This window comes from Tursiops truncatus, chromosome 5 (assembly GCF_011762595.2).
Source record: "Tursiops truncatus isolate mTurTru1 chromosome 5, mTurTru1.mat.Y, whole genome shotgun sequence".
NCBI lineage: Eukaryota > Metazoa > Chordata > Mammalia > Artiodactyla > Delphinidae > Tursiops > Tursiops truncatus.
Window position 1 is genome coordinate 100,281,395 of NC_047038.1, and position 15,799 is coordinate 100,297,193.

At 36.6% G+C, this 15,799-nt stretch overlaps 1 protein-coding gene across 3 annotated transcripts in view; it reads left to right on the forward strand.

The window, feature by feature from the left end:
• The window catches only part of ARHGAP24 (Rho GTPase activating protein 24), a 775,519-nt gene that overhangs the window by 142,537 nt on the left and 617,183 nt on the right, over window positions 1-15,799 (forward strand). The window contains exons 2-3 of one of the 3 annotated variants that reach the window (XM_073805426.1): window positions 8,310-8,410; window positions 9,990-10,077. The exons of 1 other annotated variant lie outside the window; for it this stretch is intronic. The gene's annotated coding sequence lies outside the window, so the exon portion shown is untranslated. The remainder of the gene's footprint in view (window positions 1-8,309; window positions 8,411-9,989; window positions 10,078-15,799) is intronic. One more of the 3 variants, XM_073805427.1, reaches the window with a different exon arrangement.

Below are 15,799 nucleotides of genomic sequence, written 5' to 3' on the forward strand. Positions count from 1 at the left end.
CTCTACCACTTACCAACTTGTCAACTTGGATGAGTGACCTCGGCTCTTTGAATCCATTTCCTCATCTGTGACAATGTGGATGATAATAACCAAATATTAGTATTTTTGAGGATTAAATGAAATAACTTAAAAGGCACCGAGTTAAGTACCTGGTGCATAGCTCAACAATGTTATTTAACTCTATTTCCTTCCTGTTCATCATTGCCTTTCATCTCCTTTGACTCAGCAAGTTTCTCTTATGGAAGATTTTGTTCCATGTAGAGTCTTCCTATTCCATTATTTCTTTGTATGACACCTTTCTAATTCCTATTATGTTGAAAATTCAGAAAGGATCATTTAAAATAAATGCTTCCTAAAGGAACCACAAAACCAAGAATCTTTAATTTAACTGCCACAGATTTAAATATTCACATTTCACAAGCTCAACCTTAAACCCCAAGTACAATAAACTTTCTCATGAGCAGAATAGTTAAAATGGTTGCGTGTACTAGAGACTTTTTGTTAAGGACATTACATTTTCTTATCATCTTTGAATATGGTCATTATATTTTGTTGGCTATTTTCAGTTCAAAATGCACCATGTAGTGTATGGGGATTTAGATACAGGGTAATTTAGCCACATGGCTCCTATCATTACACTGTCTGGGCAGAGAAACCTGAGCTCAGCTGTGCCAGTGTTTGTTTTACTTCTTACTAGGCCTCAGGCTAAAGTGGAGGTGAGGAGTTATGCACATGTGGAATTAATAAAATGTGTTGAGATCAGATTACTATTAATTGGATGATGTAATTCCACATTATCAAATTTTCTGCTGGAAATAAGGGTCTACCTGCATTCTGAACACCTGTATCCTTAAATGATAAAACCGTGTATACTATGTGTTTTGAAGAATGGTCACAGAATTCGGTGACTTGCCAAGAAATGTAACTATCAGTTTATAGCTAAATAGGTATTATGTTCAGATTGGGTTATGGATCGATAAGGAGAGAACTTCTCTATCTCTCTATCTCTTTATCTCCCTATCTCCTTCTGTGTCTCTAATCCCTGCCAAGGATATGGACCCTAAAGGAAATGAGGTAGCTACATAGAGCAAAAACAAGTGCAATATTTTTAGTAAGATTTTCCTCTTGCCCCTGGACTCTTTATGCTTCTGACATTCTTGGACTTTTGGGATCCTGCTAGGGTTGGGAAAGAGGCTGAATTTGCTACTTCCTTGCTCTTTTCTACTTAAGTTTAAATCTCATTATTGACAAAAGTAATCTATATGCTTGTTGTTTAAATACATCAGGTTCTTCTGGTTCATTAACCAAATTCAGAGCTAGCAACTACAGGTGGAAAATGGAGTCAATGCCTGAATGTCTCTTAAAAATATCTCTGCATGTGGCTTCCAAATGTCCCAGAATATCTGTTTTCCCAAACCATATGAGACACTTTTCTCTTTTATCAATGTCTGGGGCTTCCTAGGAATTGAAGGATGAGGCTGGCCTACTGAGAGGATGGTACAAGTTATGAACACCACTAAGAATTTGTAATTTGTCAATTGGTTAATGTTAGCTGTCTTTTGAGATCAAATGCTCAGAAAGTTATAGACATTTTGGTCTCTGGGCTCACATGCAGTTTGGGATTTTTTCTCTTGGTATCAGTAAGACCAAGACCTTATTCCTGGAATGATTTCAAGTTCATCACATGCTCAGGATGGTTGTGGTTTTAGTAGTAGTCACTGGAATAGTGGCTCCCAAGTGCTGGTCTAAAGACAGTGCCTGTCTTAACAAGGGTTCCACTGTTCCAAAGTAAAATGGAAAAAATGTTGGTTTCCCAAATTTATGGGGAAAAATTTTAGGGGTCTATGAAATCTGAAAGTTAGGAAATTATTGTCCTATCCTATACTAGGACAAATGATTAAAAAGATTAAAAGGATCCAACAGCATTTTAACTCACCTATTACAGTAACTGAAAAAAATAATTAGGGCAAATTCTAAAATCAGCAGCTACTCTGTTCTTTTCTTAGCACAGATTAAGCAAGTGAGATATTCTATAAGTATTAGAATGTCAAATATTGACCAGCAACATTGGTCGCTGTCAGGTAGAAAATAAGGTGGAAGGTAAATTAGATCATATTTTATATTTTGTTTATATAAAAATAGAGATAAGTGGCCATGGATAACTCTATATAGAGAAATTCAATGAGAAATTTACCTAGGGGAGGTGAAATCTGGGGAGGGATTTATGACAGTAGTTTTTTTTTTAATTTGATACATTTATATATTGTAATATAATGGCTGAGGTAGCAATATTTATCACATTATATAATTATAGCACAATGTGATTTCCTATATTCATTACACTGTGCATAGATCTTGATGGCTTATTTACTACTTGCTACATGTGTACCTTTAACACCATCAGTCTTACCCCCACCATCCCACGCTCTGGTAACCACCATTTTACTCTCTGTTTTTTACACGTTTAACTTTTTTAGATTCCACACGTAAATGATATTATACAGTAGTTGTCTTTTGCTGTCTGACTCATCTCACTTAGCATAATGTGCTCAAGGTCCATCCACATTGTCACAAATGGGAAGATATATTCCTTTCTCATGACGGAATAATATTCCACTGAGTGTATATTTCACATCATTTTTGTCCATTGACCTGTTGATGGGCATTTGGGTTTCCATATCTTGGTTATTGTGAATAATGCTGCCATCAACATGGGAGTGTGTATTCTGCTCGAATCCTATTTTCATTTGCTTTGGATATATACTCAGAAGTGGAATTGCTGGATTGTATGGTATACCTATTTTTAACTTTTTTGAGGAAACTCCATATTTTTTTCCATAGTGGTTGGACCAATTTATATTCCCATCAACAATGTATAAAATTTCCCTATTTACCACATCCTTATCAGCACTTGTTGTCTCTTGTCATCTTGATAATAGCCATTCTAACAGGTGTGAGGTGATTTCTCATTGTGGTTTTGCATTTTGCTAATAATTAAAGTTGAGTATTTTTCATGTATCTGTTGGTCACTTTGATGTCCTCTTTGGAAAAGTGTCTATTTAGTTCTTATGCCCATTTTTTAAATTGAATTGTCTGTTTTTTTGTTATTGAGTTGACTGAGTTCTCTATTTTTTGGATATCAATCACTTACCAATATATGGTTTGCAAAATTGTACCATTATGTAAGTTTTTTCATTTTGTTAATTGTTTCTTTTGCTGTGCAGAAGCTTATGAGTTTGATGTAATCTTATTTGTTGATTTTTTTTCTTTTGTTGTTTCTGCTTTTGTTGTTATGCTCCCAAAATTATTGCCAAGACCAATATTGATGAGCTTCTTCTTGACATTTTCTTCTAGGAGTTTTATGGGTTCAGGTTTTATGTTTAAGTCTTTGATCCATTTCAAGTTAATTTTTGTAAGTGGTATGAGATAGGGGTCCAATTTAATTGTTCTACATGTGTTTCTCCAGTTTCCCCAGCATTATGAGCTAAAGAGACTATCTTTTCCCAATTAGATATTCTTGGCTCCCTTGTTGAATATTAGTTGGCTAGTGATACCTCCAGCTTTGTTCTTTTTCTTCAAGATTTCTTAGGGATTGCATTGAATCTGTAGATTGCTTTGGCTAGCATGGCCAATTTAACAATGTTAATTCTTCTTATAGATCAACATGGATGCATTTACATTTGTTTGTGTCTTCTTCAACTTCTTTCAGCAAAGTTTAGTGGTTTTCATTGTACATATATTTCACTCCCTTGGTTAAATTTTTTCCTAAATATTTGTTTTTGATGCTATTATAAATTAGATTGTTTTCTTTATTTCTTTGTCAGATGCTTCATAATTAGTGTTAAGGAATGAAATTGATTTTTGTCTGTTGATTTTGTAACATGCCACTTTACTGATATTGCTGACTACTTCCAGAGTTTAAAAACTTATTCTTTGGGTTTTTCTATATATAGGATCATAGGATCATATCATCAGCAAATTACAATTTTAGTTCTTCGTTTTCAATTTGGATGCCTTTATTTCTTTGTCCTGTCTAACTGCTCTAGATAGTACTATATTATTTGAATGGGTGTGGTTGAGAGTGGGCATTTTTGCCTTTTCCCGATCTTAGAGGAGACATTTTCAATTTTTCTCCATTGAGTATAATGTTATCTGTGAGTTTGTCATATATGGCTTTTATTATGTTGAAGTATGTTCCTTCTACACCCACTCTGTTAAGGGTTTTTATCATGAAAGAATGTTGTATTTTGCCAAATGCTTTTTCTTCCTTTTTTCTTAATCTAGCTAAAGGTTTATCAATTCTGCTTCTCTTTTTGAATAACTAGCTCTTAGATTTTTGATCCTTTGTATTGTTTTTCCAGCCTTATTCATTTATTTCTGCTTTGATTCTTATTATTTCCTTCCTTTTACCAACTTTGGGCTTAATTAGGTCTTCTTTTTCTAGTTCCTTGGGTTGTAAAGTTAGGTTATTTGAAATCTTTCTAATTTCTTAATATATGCATTATTGCTATAAACTTTCCTCTCAGAACTGCTGCATTCCATAATATTTGACATGATGTGTTTTCATTTTCATTTGTATCAAGATAATTTTTTATTTCCCTTTTGATTTCTTCTTGGAACCAATGGTTCTTTAGAAGTGTGTTGTTTAGTTTCTGTATATTTGTAAATCATCTCATTTTCCTCTTGTTGATTTCTAGTTTCATACCATTGTGGTCAGAGAAGATAGTATGATTCCAGTTTTCTTAAATTTGCTAATATTTGTTTCATGGCCTGTCATATGATCTATCCTGGAGAATATTCCAAGTTCACTTGAGAAGAATGTGTGCTCTGCTTCTGTTGGAGTGTTCTGTATTTGTCTATTATATTTATTTGTTCTAAAATGTATTTCAGTTCCAATGGTTCCATTGCATTTCTGTCTGGATTATCTGTCCATTGCTGATAGTAGGGTATTGAAGTTCCTTACAATTATTGTATTTTTTTCTACTTGCCCTTAAGATCTATTACTAATTGCTTGATATATTTCAGTGCCTTGGTGTTGGGAGCATATATATTTATGATTGTTATACCTTCTTAATGTATTGACTCCTTTATCATTAGGTAATGACCTTCCTTGTCTCCTGTTAGCCTTTTTGGCTTGAAGTCTATTTTGTCTGATATAAGCATGGCTATGCCCATCTTCTTTTTTTTTTTTTTTTTTTTTTGCGTTATGTGGGCCTCTCACTGTCGTGGCCTCTCCCGTCGCGGAGCACAGGCTCCGGACATGCTGGCTCAGCGGCCATGGCTTATGGGCCTAGCCGCTCTGCGGCATGTGGGATCCCCCCAGACCAGGGCACGAACCCGTGTCCCCTGCATCGGCAGGTGGACTCTCAACCACTGCGCCACCAGGGAAGCCCTGCCCATCTTCTTTTTATTTCTGTTTGCTGAGAATATCTTCTTTCATCTTTTCACTTTAAACCTGTGTGTTTCTTTAGAGGTGAAATGAGTCTCCTGTAGGCAGCATATAATTGGACCTTGTTTTTTGTTTGTTTTTTAATCTGTCCAGTCATGATGTCTTTGATTGGTGAGTTCAATCTATTTATATTTAGGGTGATTATTGATATGTAAGGATTTACTACTGTCATTTTATCTTTTGTGTTCTAGTTATCTTGTCTCTTCATTGTTTTCTTTTTCCTTCTGTTTCTGTCTACCTTTGTAAGTTGGTGGTTTTCTATGATGAAAAACCATCTTTCCTTTTCTATGTTTCATGTCTCTGCTCTAGATTTTTGCTTTGTGGTTGCTATGAAGTTTACATAAAACATCTCATAGATAAAATAGCACTTTTCCTGCTGATAGCAATATATATTTTTTCATCTATACAGGTTTTACCCTTTTGCTCTTCCCCTTTTATATTTATTTTTTTGACTTTTTTTTTAACATCTTTATTGGAGTATAATTGTTTTACAATGGTGTGTTAGTTTCTGCTTCATAACAAAGTGAATCAGTTATACATATACATATGTTCCCATATCTCTTCCCTCTTGCATCTCCCTCCCTCCCACCCTCCCTATCCCACTGCTCTAGGTGGTCACAAACCACTGAGCTGATCTCCCTGTGCTATGCGGCTGCTTCCCACTAGCTATCTATTTTACGTTTGGCAGTGTATATATGCAGAGTGAAGTAAGAAAGAGAAAAACAAATACTGTATGCTAACACATATATATGGAATCTAAGAAAAAAAAAAAGGTCATGAAGTACCTAGGGGTAAGACGGGAATAAAGACACAGACCTACTAGAGCATGGACTTGAGGATATGGGGAGGTGGAAGGGTAAGCTGTGACAAAGTGAGAGAGTGGCATGGACATATATACACTACCCTTTTATATTTTTGATGTCACAAATTATCTCTTTTTATACTGTGATTTCATTATCAAGTTGTAGTAGCTATAGTAGTTGTAGTTGAAGAGCTCCTTTTAACATTTCTTATAAGGCTGGTCTAGTGTTGGTGAACTCACTCAGCTTTTGTTTGTCTGTGAAAGCCTTTATTTCTCCTTCATATCTGTAAGGTAACTCTGCTGGATAGAGTATTCTTAGTGGGCAGTTTTTATCTTTCAATATTTTGAGTATGTTATTCCATTCTCTCCTGGCTTGTAGAGTTTTTGCTGAGAGATCTCTGATAGCCTAATGGGAGTATCTTTGTAAGTTACTGTTTTTTTCCCCTGGCTGCTTTAAAATTTTTTTTTTATTATTATTACTGACCTTTAACAGTTTTAATATAATATGTCTTGGAGAAGGTCTTTTTCCCTTGAGATAATACAGTGTTCTATTATCCTCATGGACTTGTATATCCAGTTCCTTCCCCAGTTTTGGGAAGTTCTCAGCTATTATGTCTTTAAATAAGCTCTCAGTTCCCTTCCTCTCTTCTCCTTCTGGGATACTGATTATTCTTCTGTTGCCTTACCTAATGGAATCAGATAGTTTTCGTAGGGTTTCTTCACTTAAAAAAAAATCTTAGCTCTCTCTCCTCTTCCACCTGTACTATTTCTATATGTCTATCCTTGAGCTCACTAATTCTCTCTTCCATATGACCTGCTTTATTTCCAATGCATCCTAATGCATTCTTCATCTCATTTTTTGAGTTCTTCAGTGGCAGAATTTCTGTTTGGTTCTTTTTTAGGATTCCAATTTCTTTGGTTAAGTACTCCTTCTGTTCATTAATTTTATTCCTAAGATTGCCTTTCTTGAGTTTTCTTGTAGCTCATTGAATTTCTTCATAATAGCCACTTTTAAATTCCTTATCAGTTAGATCACAATATTCCATGTCTTTGGATTCTACTGCTAGAAAATTGTCATCTTCTTTTGTGATAACCTATTATTGTGACTTTTTATGGTGTTTGATGAAAAGTGCCTCTGCCACCACATTTGAAGTAGTAAACACCTTTCTTATTAAGGCAAGGCTTTGTTTACTTTGATTCTAGTAATTCATTAGGTTGATAGTTATCTGCCTTTTGTTTTCCAGAAGGTGGTGATATAGCACAAGTTTTTGGTTTCTCTTATAGTTGCTGACTAAGGTTGGGAGCCTGAACATAAAAAAAAAAACAAACTAAGGGTGGCAGCAGAGTCGGGGGAGGAGGTGTGAGGAGATGTGTACTTAGCACTTATGGCTTTGGATGTACCCATGTCCTGGTAGGGGAATCCTCAAGTGAGAGGGTCCCAGAGGATTGTGGGCAGTCCTGTTGCCTCCAGGGGACAGACAGCAGGAGACACTTTCTATCAGCTCTCTGTGTCTGCATACTTCCCCCTTCCTTCCCTTCCTTCACTCAGGTCTCCCTTTTGAGAGAGAAACTGGTCCCTCCATCTGTAGCACATGTGGCCAGGCAAACCCTCCCTCACCACCTTCACCTTCTGCTTCCTCTGCCAGAAAAGTTGTACTGCCTTCTCTGCTATCACAGCCTCTGTTGCTGCAGGCTCCACTTCCTCCATCGTCCAATCCCCCACTTTCAGACAGATGAATATCCATCTCTTGGGTGTCCTAGTGTGTTGTGCAGTTTCTTCCCCCTTTAACCGCCACCTCCATTTGTGGCTGTCTGATTAGTTGTGAAGCAAAGAGGAGAGAAAAAAAGAACGACTCAAATCACCATGATGCTGACATCACTCTCCTCACAGTAATTAATTGATAGATTCAGGTATGTCTCTGTCATCATTGACTCATCAGTCAGCATGTGTTGAGGGCATAACATTTACTGAGAATTCTGTCATCTCTATGTTGCTTTTGATTCACTTACTCTGTTACACATCAACCTGTGTGTGGTGACTGCTTATTATTTCCCTAGTGTGACAGACCTGGATATGCTCACTGGACATGACTAAGAGCCAAAGAATCTATGGTTGTCCATTTAGCACAGTCCTGTGATTCTGAACTTCAAAGTCCCAGGTAAAAGCTGTTTACTTATTTTTCTACTTTTGTGTTTGTTATAGGTTATCCTACACATCCAGGTGACAATTAACTTAGTGCCTAGTTTCCAGGCCTTCTCAAGTAAAGCAACTCACTATTGATAAATCATTCAGCAATATATTATTCAGTTAAGCCTCCTTAGTTCGGTGAGTATAATAATGGTATCATCTTAGACCAAGTTGCATCTCAGGCAGGAAATATCCCTCAGAGCTAAGTAAGTAATTATTTGGCTTTATATTTTTTGTTCTTATAATGACTAATACCAGGTGATGCTTTTAGGTAGCTTGAGATTTATGAAGCACAGTGCCTAAATCTCAATGAATGTAACAGTAGGGGCAAATAACTATACTCTGTACTACTGTATTTGCAAGACACTAAGTGCATTATATATTTCACTTCATGTAAACCTTTTAAAGACTCTGTGAGATGGCTACTACTATTATTATTATCCCCATTTTACAGATGTGTAAACTGAGGCATAGAAGGGGTTAAATAATTGTCCAGAATGGCAGTGAGTGGTGAAGCCAAGTTCTTTGACTGCTGACTGCAAATACTGAACCTGTTGAGTTGGTTGTTGATGGCAATCATGCAACCATCACATAGAAGGGCAGATTTGTGGCCATTATTACCTTCCTAAGATACAATAAAACAAAGGGCACAAATCTTATTTATTATTGATTTGCTTGTTCTTTCAACTGATTTTTAAATTTAAAAAAATTTTTAAATTTTCACTAAATTTTAGATTCTTTTCCCGTATAGATCATTACAGAATATTGAGTAGAATTCCCTGTGTTATACAGCAGGTCCTTATTAGTTATTTCTTTTATACATAGTAGTGTGTATATATCAATCCCAATCTCCCAATTTATCCCTGCCCCCTTAACCCCCTGGTAGCCATAAATTTTTTTCTGCATCTGTGACTCTATTTTGTTTTGTAAATAAGTTCATTTGTACCATTTTATTTTTAGATTCCACATATAAGTGATATCATATGATATTTGTCTTTCTCTGTCTGGCTTACTTTACTCAGTATGACAATCTCAGTATTAGGCAGGATCTAATTTGAAGAGAGGAAAACAGTAGACTGAACGATACAAAACTGCTGTACTACAGAAATGAGTTTCTAACCAGGCATGTGTGTCGTTCCTCCCCTAGTATTTCATCATCCCTGCCATCACCATCATCATCATCACCATCCCACGGTTTTGATGACCATGTGGAGAATTTTCTCCCCAGAGTAAACACTGTATTATTCATTAAAGGCTACTTCCATCTTCCTACATATACTCTTCCACCAAATTTTCTTTTAAATGGAAATTTGTTTCCCAGCATAGGATGAAAGGAGCATTTAACTCTAAATTTCATTTAATTTTTCTAAATTTAATTTCTAAATTTCTAAAATTTCTAAATTTTATTTTTAAATTTTCACTAAATTTCAATAAAATCATTAAAACTAAAAAAAACCTTCTGCTATCTTGCTTCTCATTTTATTAAAAAAATCCAAATATAATTCTCTCTCTGTTGTACTTAGTTGAATAATTGTCTTTTTTTCCCTTAGTTTATCTTATTGGCCCGTAGAACACAGTACCTTATGTTCCAGAGGTTTCTTTTCTCCCTTGATTTTGGGACAAAAGACTTATTAATATGTAAGTATTGAATTTTTTTTAGATTGATCAGTAATCTCTGATGGATGTTATAGCAAAATTTAATCGGAACAGAAAAAAATAATGAAGTTTTATTTGTTCATGTTATATAAGATTTACTTTATTATTAGAAAATTTTTTTTTTTTTTTTTCTGTATGCGGGCCTCTCACCGTTGCGGCCTCTCCCGTTGCGGAGCACAGACTCTGGATGCGCAGGCTCAGCTGCCATGGCTCACGGGCCCAGCCACTCTGCGGCATGTGGGATCTTCCCGGACCGGGGCACGAACCTGTGTCCCCTGCATCGGCAGGCGGACTCTCAACCACTGCGCCACCAGGGAAGCCCTCTTCTAGTTTTTTATTCCAATTATTTATAGGACATTTTCACTTGGATGTCCACATCATTTTAAACTCAACTAGGAGGCAATATAAAGTTATGGTTAATAGCATAACAAAAATAAGTTTAAATTATGATTAAAGTTAAGTTTTCTATAGTAAGATAACTATTAATTGAACGACCACCAAACTAATTCTCATCGTTAGCTTATATTGTTTCTATCAATAATTTCTTTTCCTAAAAGAAAATGCAAAATGCATGCCAACTGTGTTTGAGTCAAAATGAATTTATTTTTGTGTCTCTTTCACATAAATAAATTAACAATGAACTATAAACTCTGAGAAGAGTTGTAGCTACAGGAGTTTGAAGGTTTTTAACCTTTACCTTTTTTGTTTCTTAACATCTTTATTGGAGTATAATTGCTTTACAATGGTGTGTTAGTTTCTGCTTTATAACAAAGTGAATCAGTTATACGTATACATATATCTCCATATCTCTTCCCTCTTGCGTCTCCCTCCCTCCCACCCTCCCTATCCCACCCCTCTAGGTGGTCATAAAGCACAAGCTGATCTCCCTCTGCTATGTGGCTGTTTCCCACTAGCTATCTATTTTACATTTGTTAACCCTTACCTTTTATTCTGGCATAAAAACTTCAAGCACCTCTTCACGAGGGAAACCTTTACAAAAGTGTTTATCAGCTTCAGCCTCTTCCAGGTTCTTGATAGAATGAGGTACAAGGCAAGGGTCTAAACTTGAAAACACCCATGTCGTAGCTTATTGGAGGAGCTGATGACCTAGTTATCTGGAGTTCTATTTGACTGTGCTCAGAAGATTGTGTGAAAGAGGAAGACTGGACACATTGGAGCCTGACAGTTGTTGCCTCTGGTGACCCTACACTAAGACTCTTAAGTGATCAGATCACAAGAGCTGCCCCTTGTTATCTCTAACAGTGTTATGCCTATCTGGACATAAAGAGTTAGCTCACTCGAGCTTTTGGGGCTGTTCTAGTTGGGGATCAATGAGGAGAGATAATTTTAGACATAGCAATGAGGCACCACTAAAATTAACCTCTGGCTCTGTCCCAGGGAATCAGTGACAGAATCCTAGAGAAAGGCATGGTGAGGCACACTAAAGAGTCAAATGAAAGTGGTGTATCATTAAGGGCATGTTAGAAACAGAAAACACAAGGCTTCTAGGCTTTAGGTTTTATATATTTCATACACATTCACATCCTTCTGCAATTGTTCTTTAGAGCATAGCAAAGGAGAAACTGGTACTAAAGCAATGTGACAGGAAGAGCTTGTACAGATAAAAATGTCAGTAGCAAATTGAGAAGCAGAGGATTGTGTTTGGGAAAGCTTAAAAAATGGATGCCTGAATCTATCTTCTGAGAAAAATTTTAGGTGCCTTCATAATGTTTTTCTGCGTTCTTTTCTTCCTTCCTTCCTTCCTTCCTTCCTTCCTTCCTTCCTTTCCTTCCTTCCTTCCTTCCTTCCTTCCTCCCTCCCTCCCTCCCTCCCTCCTTCCCTCCCTCCCTCTCTCCCTTCCCTCCTTCCCTTATTCCTTCCTTTCATCTTTCCATCTCTTTTTTAATGCTGTTTATTGAATATGTATTTGCTAGACATGGTGCTAGGTATTAGTAATACAAAATCATTCCCTTAAGTGTTTTACTTTCTATTGTGGAAGTCAGAAATGTAAATCATCAATTATAGAACAGTAGGGAAAGTGTTGTGATAAATGTATTCAAAGTCTGCATACAAACCCAGAGTCAAGTAACCTAACATGGCTGAAGAAGTCAAGGGAAACTTCTTGGAGGTGAGGGGACTACACTGACTCCTAAAGCCTAGAAGATTAGATGAAGATTAAATATGCAAGGGCAATCTCAGTAGAGATGTCAAATAAACTTAATAATGATTAGAATTGGAATGCAAGAGTTAATAAAATCTGTTTTACTGCCACTGGAAGAAGGCAAATAGGCAACAACAACTGCTTCGAGGATTGGTTCATCAATTTTTTATCATCATAGAATTTTGGTCTCACTAGTGCTTAAGAACATGGATATGAAAGAGAGAAGTTGAATGTTTAGATTTGTCCAGAGCTGGGATTTTGCAAAGAAAGGAACAGTGGAAGGAGGATGGGTTATAGAGAAACTCGCATTTGGGAGCCCTGGATGAGAAGGGAGAAATTTGCAGACTGATTATGTTTCTGGGGCCAATAGAGACCACTGTTTTATTTATACCCTCAAAGTCTTTGATTGGACCCCTAAGCTCCACCTGTCTGTTTTCTTTCATTCAGGTTAGTAAATACCTTTATCTCTGGACATCTACATATAAGTAAATAAGCTGAGAGGTAGAAGAACATAAAAATTCTTAAATTCTGTCTTAAAATTTTTAGGAATATGTCAAAACTTTTCTTGAAATTGGAAGAACCTTTATGTCTCTATGGCAAATACCTTCCATGGTGGGGATAGCAGGGAAAGGCAGGGTGAGTAAAATCCTGAGAGTTGCAATGCTGGTTGTTAGGGGTTACTTTATGGGATAGTATTACAGGGAATCGAAGAGAGGCTAGAGGTGCTTAAGGAATTAATTTCTCTGTTGGTGGTAGCTAAGGCCTTGCCTTGTTAAAAAATAGAAACTATGCGTTTTATGTGAGCTCATATCTTGTTGGTGGGCTATGAAGGAGCCCTTTGGAAAGAAAACTTTAAATCTGGCTTGATTGCCCATGTATAAAAATATCTGGGTTTCTACCTAGAGTACAGAATACAATGCATAGATCTAAAACATGAAGGTGATTTTTAAGGAACATGTAATTGTCATTATCCTTAAATTAAGCTTGAATGTAGTTTTAATTTTAGTAATATTTATTTTTTAAAGTGTTGGGTATCTTATCCTAATAATGAAGTGTTACCGCCCTTCGCCAAATTCTGAAATAATAATAAATGTTAACTACTGAAAATCTCTATGAGAACACACAGCCTCTCAGTGACAATTAAAAGCCCTGTGCCTATTTAGGTGATTCTGACTAACTGTCCTTCAGGATAAAAGTGGGAATAGAAAGATTAGTTTTTTAGAAGAAATAAATGCTTATGTGTTTAAGAATTAGTTAATCATTGCCACTGGTTGGTTTCAGACACTCACACGAAAAGATTTTATTTTTCGCAAAAGACTTAAGAACAGTGTTCTATCAAACCCTCTTTTCTTCTGGGTGGCAGCCTCCCCAGTGGCATCTTATTCTAACTCTACCATTTTGGGTTACACTTAACTATTAAACTAGTCTTATCCTAGTTTTGAAATGTAGTCCTGCTTATTTACAAACTCCTATCTTATATTTAATTGAAAATGCTTTTTGGCCCAAGCACAGGTAGATTTCTGCATCTAGCATTGGAGTAGAGGGGGCTTTTCACACCCCTCTTCTTATTTTCTGTATGTGTAATCTTTAGTTTGGGGGCAGGGAGGAGATAGAAGAAGACATTTCCTAAAAGACTGTCTGGTAGGTTGGCTGTCAGTGATGGTAAAGTTGCTACCTCATTTTTGTCTGCTAGTGATGCATCTCTGCCTAACATTTGTTAGTTCTTCAAGTAGGTCAAGGTGGGGAGTTTACTCATAATTCTCTTCAATTTATACTAGACCCCTTTCATTTATACCCCTTTACCCCAGTCAGTTCACCACATAGCCTCTAGCTGCAGGAGTCCCAATGCCTAGCAATTGACCCATATACCAGTTGTACCTGAAGTTGACTTTGCCAAGAGACCATTGAAGCCACAGCATTATTCATGCCAACTGAAGATAGTGTTGACATCTTCCTGGATTCCCCATTTCTCACTCCCTCTCTTTCCTCATCCTTTGACCATGTCCCAGTAGAACTATTAGCCCAAATGGTGCCGTTAAGTGAATTGGAAAAAAAATTTCCAATTGAATTAGGAAAAAAAATGTTTTCCAAATGAATTGGAAAAAAATTTTTCCAATTGAATTGGAAAAAATAAAACTATGTATCTCTTTCATCTATGTATGCAGAGATGTATGACTGTGCCAGATCTCACAGCTTGACTTTGGAGCATGGTTTGTATTTCAGTCCTTGTTTGTAATCTCATCTAGGTGTTCTTGTGCAGTGCATGGCCTTTGTGCTCACATAGGGAAGTCCTGAGTTTTGGTGCTCATTTTGCTAGCCCTGTGGCTCAGCACTCTCAAGATACAAGCTGATTTCTCTCACCAACAAGGTCACATTGGGTGAGAACTGTTAGTGTACCAACAACCTTATAGTAAGTGATGTTGAATTCCTTGCTTCTCACATGAGGGAAAAAGAGTGTAAGAAATATTACTGCTCCAAAAACTCTACGTTATGCTGAAAGCAATCTCTGCTGAAAGCAATCTCTTGCAGACCCTCTCTTATAGCTCTAGATGGTAAAACTCTCCAAACCAGTTATCTTCCTTGGCTACTGAGAGCAGGGGAGTTATGTGACTTCTTTGAAGTCACCTCTAGATCAATGGTTCTAAACTGGGGAAATTTTGCCCCTCAGGGGACATTTGGCAATGTCTGGAATCATTTTTGGTTGTCACGACTAGGAGGGAGGAGTTACTCCTATCTAGTGGGTAGAGGACAGGGATACTGCTAAACATCCTACAATGTAGAGGGTGTACATCCTACAGTCCTCCCTGCCCCGCCCACAACAAAGAATAATCCTGTCCAAGATGTCAGTAGTGTTGAGGCTGACAGACACCCCCCGGAACACTGCCAAGCATCTTGTTCCCCACATTGCTAGGGGTCAGGAAATGACCTTATCTCAACTTCTCACATCAAGGGACCAGGAGAACTAAGTTTTTACTTTTGATTTTTCACTTAACTTTGACTCTGGACAAATCTTTGCTTCAATTTCTTCTATCAAATGTGATAAAAGTATCTGTTGTACTAACTTTCTAAGATGGTAATGAGAATGAAATAATAGATATGAATGTTCTTTGAAAAAATTTCAAAAGCCACAAAACTCATTATTTCTGCCACATTGAGAGCTTTCTAAGCACAAAAGCATTCTGCTGACTATAGGGCTGAATTACTCTGCTTTATCCCCTTGCTTAACTGTAACATCAAGCAGTTCATTTAAAAAATATGTCACTTGTTTAAACATAGGATAGGTTATCTAGATGAGAGAATTTGCTTGAAGTGATTGCCTTTGGTATTCATTTGTTCTTATACTCTATTAGTTCCCTTGTCATCACTTTTCTTGGGGGTCCAAGTTGCGTATATATTATCTACATTCCTGAAAAAATTAATTTAAAGTTGGGCTAGTTTTTGAATTAGTAGCATCATCTAAAATACCTAAATTAGTAGCATCACCTAAAATTTATGATCAAAGTCTGAACTAAATCTGTATCATTTTGAACGTGACATAAATGA